This window comes from Rhinolophus ferrumequinum, chromosome 19 (assembly GCF_004115265.2).
Source record: "Rhinolophus ferrumequinum isolate MPI-CBG mRhiFer1 chromosome 19, mRhiFer1_v1.p, whole genome shotgun sequence".
Classification (NCBI taxonomy): Eukaryota; Metazoa; Chordata; class Mammalia; order Chiroptera; family Rhinolophidae; genus Rhinolophus; species Rhinolophus ferrumequinum.
Window position 1 is genome coordinate 7438129 of NC_046302.1, and position 6837 is coordinate 7444965.

Sequence of the window (6837 nt, forward strand, 5' to 3'; positions counted from 1 at the left end):
TGCTGTAGTAAGGAAATGTCCTTTCCTTGGGAAAGCAGCTCAAATCTCATGGAGAAAAGGACTACACTGGTGTAGATTGGGGCCAGCAACCCCTGGTGTGGACAGTTGAGGTGGCTAATGAATTGTTAGGGCCTCCTGATACGGGCGAAGAAGCTGAGAACATAAGGGAGCCAAGGCCTGCAGAGTTTGGGTCCCTCTGGCCCCCGGTTGGCCCTGGGTAGCAGAGTGGTCGATGGGCTGGAAGGCAAGCTGCCTGCTTAGGGACTGGAGTGGAGGAGGGGTGGAGAAGCAGGAGATATGGTGCATTTCTGTTTCTAAAGACACTCTTCTTTCTGGCTCTTGACACCAATATCTAGAAAAGACTTTATTCTAGTTTTTAAAAACTGCTTTAGCTATTCTGATTCCTTTACATTTCTTTAGCTATTCTATCTAATTCCGTGTTTTTAAAAGACAAATACATGTTTGTTTGCTTTATCCCACTGAAAGTTCTACAACTTGCTGTTTTCATTTATCAGTTCACCATCAACCTCTTCCATGTCAGTACCTATAAATCGACCTCATTTAAAAATATAAATAAACCTAATTTGATAGTATTATACGAGTATGGTGTGGATGTATCCAGGTGTTTTTTTTGTTTGTTTGTTTTTTACCTTTTCCTTCTTAATGGCTGTTCCCCCCACCCCCAATTTTGGTATTAAGTTACACCAATATCAATATCTTATTACACATATATTTGCAAAAATGTTTCCCATGCCTGTTCTTGTCATTTGACTTTGCTTGTGGTATATGTAAAGATCAGTGTTGTTTCAACTTAATATGGTCAAGTTTATCAATCATCTCCTTGATGGCTTCCGGGATTTTTGTTAATGCTTTACAAAGATCTCCACTCTGAAAATGTGAATTTGAAATGATTCATCTATGTTTCCTAGCAGTACTTTCATGGTTTCAGTTTTACAGTCCCCGCTGGATTTAATGGCACTTAATTTGCCAAGTCAGTCCAGGAGCCCAGGAACCGCTCATACCTCTCGGAGAAGCCTGGGCAGTAGCTCAGTCTTGTTATCGTCTTCAGCACATTTTTCCTGTCCCCTCCGGAGCTCAGAAACTGCAAATGTGGCATGAGAGACACATGGGGACGCTGTTCCCTTCCCAGCAGCCATCCCTGGAGAGGAAGGTTGGTCCCAGGGACCTCTTGAAAATTTTTATAAGTTCTCTTTCGCAGCAGGGTCGCACCGTGCTAAGAAGAGCTCCCAGAGGATGCCCAGGGCTGTGCATGTGGCCTTATGCCAGTGGTGCACCCTTGCCAGCTAGCAATCATCATCTGTCCCACTGACGTTGGCACCGGTCGTCTGGCGCCACGTGGCAGCTGCCTTTACAGTTTCTTCTCGAGGGTGTTTTGATAAAATCTGCAAGGGATGCGATTTGGCTAAAGAAGGGAGCTCTTGTGAGGGTAAGGGTGGCAAAAGGAGGGTAAGACAAAAGGAGAGTAGGAAAGGAAAGGCTTGTGACAAAAGCCTACAGCACCCAGTATTCCCTTGTGGTATCCTAGCCAAGTACTCACCAGGCCTGACACTGCCTAACTCCTGAGATCAGAAGCCATGGGGTGCCTTCAAGGAGATATGGCCATAGACATTGGCAACTGCAGCCAGTCATCCCAATAGCCCCTGCTGCAAAGCCCTGCAACACCGAGCTCCATTCACCAGAGCACTTCAGTTTCTGAGGTCCCCCACCTCCTGAGAACAGGTTCTCCCGCTACATCCTCTAATGCCCCACGGGCTGGGCCGTCAAGCTGCATCCTCTGAGTTCCTATGAGGCAGTACACTCTCAGGTTTCGTGACCAGTGGTCTCAGGGCCAGTATCAAGCTGGAACTACTGGAAGTGGCCAAGAGGAAAGTCAAGTCCCCGATATTTCAACGTGGCCTGGAACTGCCCGTCCTTCTCTTGCTTACTCCCGCTATCTTCAGGCATTCCACAAACAGAGCCATGTTGAGGGCGGGGGTCCAGGGACAGCACTAAAAGTTTACAGCCACAGCTGCAGCATCTCACTGTGACCGGTGCCAGGTACCTGGCCCACCCCCGTCTCGGACAGCTCTTCTAGCACAGCAACACTGTCAGACTCCCGTGGGGTTAGGAATGAAGGCTCCACAGGCACCAGTGGCTGGTCCTAGGTCACACAGAGGCCTTAGAACCTAGGGCTGGCGGTCTCTACAGCTGTACCTCAAGAACAGACCGTCTGCCAAGCAGACACATGGACCCCCAGGTCATTACAATCAAGTTGGTTAAATACAAATTGGAATGGTGTGTGGTGGCAGTGAGGAGTGTGAGCTGTGCCTGCATCTGTCCGTCTCTCCACCTCCTGCTGCCCTGAGGCCCAGCCACTGAACCCGCTCCTTCAAAACACCCTCCTCTTCCACGTTGTCCTGTCGTGGCTCAGACTCAACAGAAGGATTTTAGCCTCCAAGTGATGATTTTCTCAATAATGAGGGATGCAGTCCTGAAATGTCTTCAACGTAAAAAAAAAAGTAAATAAGTAAACAAAATTGAAAATAAAAATCATCCAGACAGTTAATATTCCAGATGACGGGAGGGTAAGAGAGGGTTCCTCAGGCTCCTGGTCCTGGAGGGAGGGTGGGAGGAGCGAAAAGAATCTGACCTTTGATGAACTTGACTCACACATGGCCTTTTAATCTTTTCATCTATCCAGTCGTTTATCCATTCTGAGCCCCTTTCTGCCTCTGACACAATATCCTCACAGGGTTCACGGGCTAGAGAGGTAATCAAAGTGTGATCACAATATTTGGCGGCACTTGGGCCAGAGGAGAAGAGGTGGGGATCAAGAAGTGACATCTGAGCTGGGTCTCCAAAGACAAGTTATCATCCTGTTATATGACAAGCCAGGGCCAGGCATCTTGTTATATGACAGGTCAGGGCCTGTCACCAAGCAGGAACAAAATCCATGATGAATTGAGTGAATGAATAAATAAACGGGCATCTGCCTAACACAGTAAGAGGAAGGGCAGCGCAGCCAGACCAAGGCTTAGAAACACAGGGCACCTGGGGGAATGTGATGACAAACCACCTATTTTGAGTTGCTGCCTCGGCATTTAACACAGTGACCACCCTTTCACAACCAGGGTCTGGACAATTAGATTCCCACCACGAGTTCCCACTTTGTTATTCCCGGGGGCATATTTTACATTAATCACTTAGGGTACAGCATACGGAAAAGGTAGTGATCTCCACCCCAACCACGTTATAATTAATAGGTGTTTGCTTCCCTGCTTTCTATCTCCTGCTGGCTCCTGGGATGGAGGACTGCCTTCCCCCAGCTCATTGCACCACCCAACTCACAAACGCATTTCTGAGATCTGTAAGTAAGGGAGGGCAAAGGGAGAACAACAGCCAAGTACTGAAGGAAAGCAGGGGAGGTTCATGTAGAGTCTTTAAACCCCAGGAGGAATGTAACACAGGCACACGCCTGCATTCATCCCCCAAATTAATGCTTCAGGGAAGAAAACACCTACACCTCCGTGAAGTCACATCTAAACACTTAGAAAGAATTCTTCTCCTCTGTCCCCCATTACTCTGACTTCCACGGGCACTGCCTACGGCAAGAGCTACAGTCGTTTGCAGGAAGGGAAACTCCCAGGAACTAGCAACTGTGTTGCGCCTCAGCACCCAGAACCAGAATGACGATAGCTGTCATCATGGAAACTTTCTGGTGACATATCTTCAAAGATGGTCACCCATTGCCCTTCTCTTTATACAAACATGACACACACCCCCGGGCTTACCCACAAAGAACGTACATGCAACATACATATGCATACATATGTATATGCATGTGTATGTACACAATTGAAAGATCTCTGTAGGATGGACCCCTGTATTCACCACCCTAGTCAGTAAATGGGACATTTCCAGCAGCCCAAAAGCCACTGGTGTCCCTCCTGAGAAGAAGCCCTCTCCCCAGGGTGACCGGTACCCTGATTTTTATGACAATTATGTCCTGCTAGGACTCACAGTTTAACTCCCAGGTGGGCACCTCTCAGCTGAGGCCCTGAGTTTGCCTGTTTTACTGCATGCAGATGGATTATGATGCGTGTCCTGTTTGGGGATTGGCTGCCTGGACAATTCACCCTGCTCCCGGGAGCAGCCAGGGCTCATGCATTCCCATGGCTATTTAGTGTTATGTGCATAGGCCACGTCCATCCATTCTCTTGTTAGACACACTACGCCCATTCCAGCTTGGGCTCTGGGAGCACAGGGCCCGGCTGTGTCACATTTCCCTGGCCACTGGCATTTACACTTAGGAGCAGAACTCCTGAGTCAAAGGGTACTCTGACATTCCTGGGTAAAACCACCATCTTTTCTAAAATGGGACACTTCTGTGTGCCAGGCCCTGTGCTGAGCCTGGAAGGTGGGTGGAGGCAGCATTAATGAAAGCATTAGTCAAAGAAATCTAAGCCCCACACTGGAGCCGGCTGTCAGGGAAAAGCAGGCTGCGTTCAGAGGGATGAAGCGGGAGGCCTGGCTGAGATTGTAGAGGGTGGTCAGAGATGCCCCCTAGGTAGGGACAGCTGCTGAGAGTGAACGCTGCACAGGAGGTGCTAACAGTGTGAAACACTCCAGGCAGGACGAAGGGTGTGTGCAAAACTCTGAGGCTGGAGAGGGTGTATCAGGCGCTCTGGCTACCAGATCAAAGTACCACAGAGGGGAAGCTAAAACAACAGAAATGTGTTTTCTCACAGTTCTGGAGGATGGACATCAGCGCGCACTGGTGTCTCTTCCTCCTCTTGTTAGGGCGCTAGCCCGACCAGATCAGGGCCCACCCCTACGACCTCATTTCACCTCAGCATCTCCTCACAGGCCCCGTCTCCAAGCTCAGCCACCCTGGGGCTTAGGGCTTCCATATCTGAATTGGAGGAGACCAACATTCAGTCTCCAAGAGGAGGTGAGGGGTGTTTGGGAAACTGGAGCCTGTGAGGGGAGAGAAGGTAGGCAGTGTCTGGGTCATTTGTTGTGTAAGAAACCGCCCAGAAATGTAGTGCTCTAAAACAATAATCTTCCTTTATTTACTCAAGATTTCACAGTTTGGGCAGAGCCCAGGGCACTGCTCCTGTCTGTCCCATGTGACATCAGCTGAGGCCTTACTGACAATGGCTGACACTGGGAGATCAGCTGGGGTGATGTCCAGGGGCCTCGGTGCGCCTTCGTGGGGCTGCGTGGGCTTCTTCCTCTCAGCATGGTGGCTGGTTTAGAAGAGCAAGACAGCAAATATTGCCAGTGTTTTAAAGGTTAGGCCCGAACCTGGCAGGAGTGTCATTCCTGCCGTTGTAGAGGTGACAGAGCCCAGGTGGAGCTACTTTTCTTTTTGAGTAATAAAAATGATATATATTTCAGGTGTACAACATGATGTTTTCGTCTATATAGTGAAATGATTAATACAGTCAAGCTAATTACCGTATACGTCTCCTGACACAGTTACCATTTGCGTGTGTGTGCGTGTGTGTGAGCACCTGAAATCCTGTCTCAGCAAATTTCCAGTATACACCACAGAATTGTTAACTAGAGTCACCATGCTGTACACTACATCTCTAGACTTACGCGTCCTACATAACTGCAACTTTGTACCCTTTGACCAACATCTCCCCATTTCCTTCACCTCCTGCCCACTGGTGACCATACAGACCTCATCATCTCTCAGCCAGGTGTGGCAATAAACACTATCATCTTTTATGTTTGGCACCACCTCCTCGGCTATACATGATCTGACAATTAAGTTCTTGAATATGTTGCTAACCTTTTTTTATATCAGAGCGATTATTCATTATGAATTTGTACCAACTGGACAAACAGTTAACCGAGTTTACGACTTGAAAGTGCTGAAAAGGCTGTATTAAAAGTCAGACGGCCTGTATTTTTAACAACGATTCATCAGTTTTGCATCACAACAATGCACCAGCTCACACAGCACTGTTTGTGAAGGAGTTTTTAGCCAGTGAACAAATAACTGTATTGGAACACCCTCCATACTCACCTGATGTGGTCCCCAATGACTTCTTTCTTTCCCCAAGTTAAAGGAAATAATGAAAGGAAGACATTTTGATGACATTCAGGACATCAAGGATAATACGACAGCTCTGATGGCCATTCCAGATAATGAGTTCCAAAATGCTTTCAAGGATGGACTAGGTGCTGGCGTCAGTGCATAGCCTCCCAAGGGGAGTACTTCGAAGGTGACCATAGTGATATTCAGCAATGAGGTGTGTAGCACTTTTTCTAGGATGAATTTGCAAACTTAATTGTCTGACCTCGTATATCTCCTTGCTGTTGAAGCATATATTGGCCAGATCTTTCTCCAAGCAAACATAACCCCAAATAGTTAAGGCACTTGGTAAAAGTACACAAAAGATGTGAAAGTCGAGGCAAGTTGTCCCAAATGCCGCTGTCGGTTCTGTGGTTTGTTACTTTGTGGTCGATGCATGGGGTTTCTGTGACTCGGTTTGCAGAGGATGATGTGCATTTGTGAGGAGTGAGGTCCATGGCTTTGATCAGCTTCTCTACCAGGAGATAGCCTCCGACCCACAGGTTAAGGGCTGGTCCCTCAAGGCTGCCCACCCCATTCAGATGCCAATCCAAAGTCCAGGCGGTCACCTGTGCTACTGACTGACTGGCTGTCAATCATAGGCTCCGATGCCCCCCCACGTTGGGTTTGGTTAATTTGCTAGAGCAGCTCACAGGACTCAGGAAACTGGATTACTAGATTACCAGTGTATTATAGAGGATATTAAAGGATACGAATCAAAAGCCAGATGAAGGGATACATGGGGCAAATTC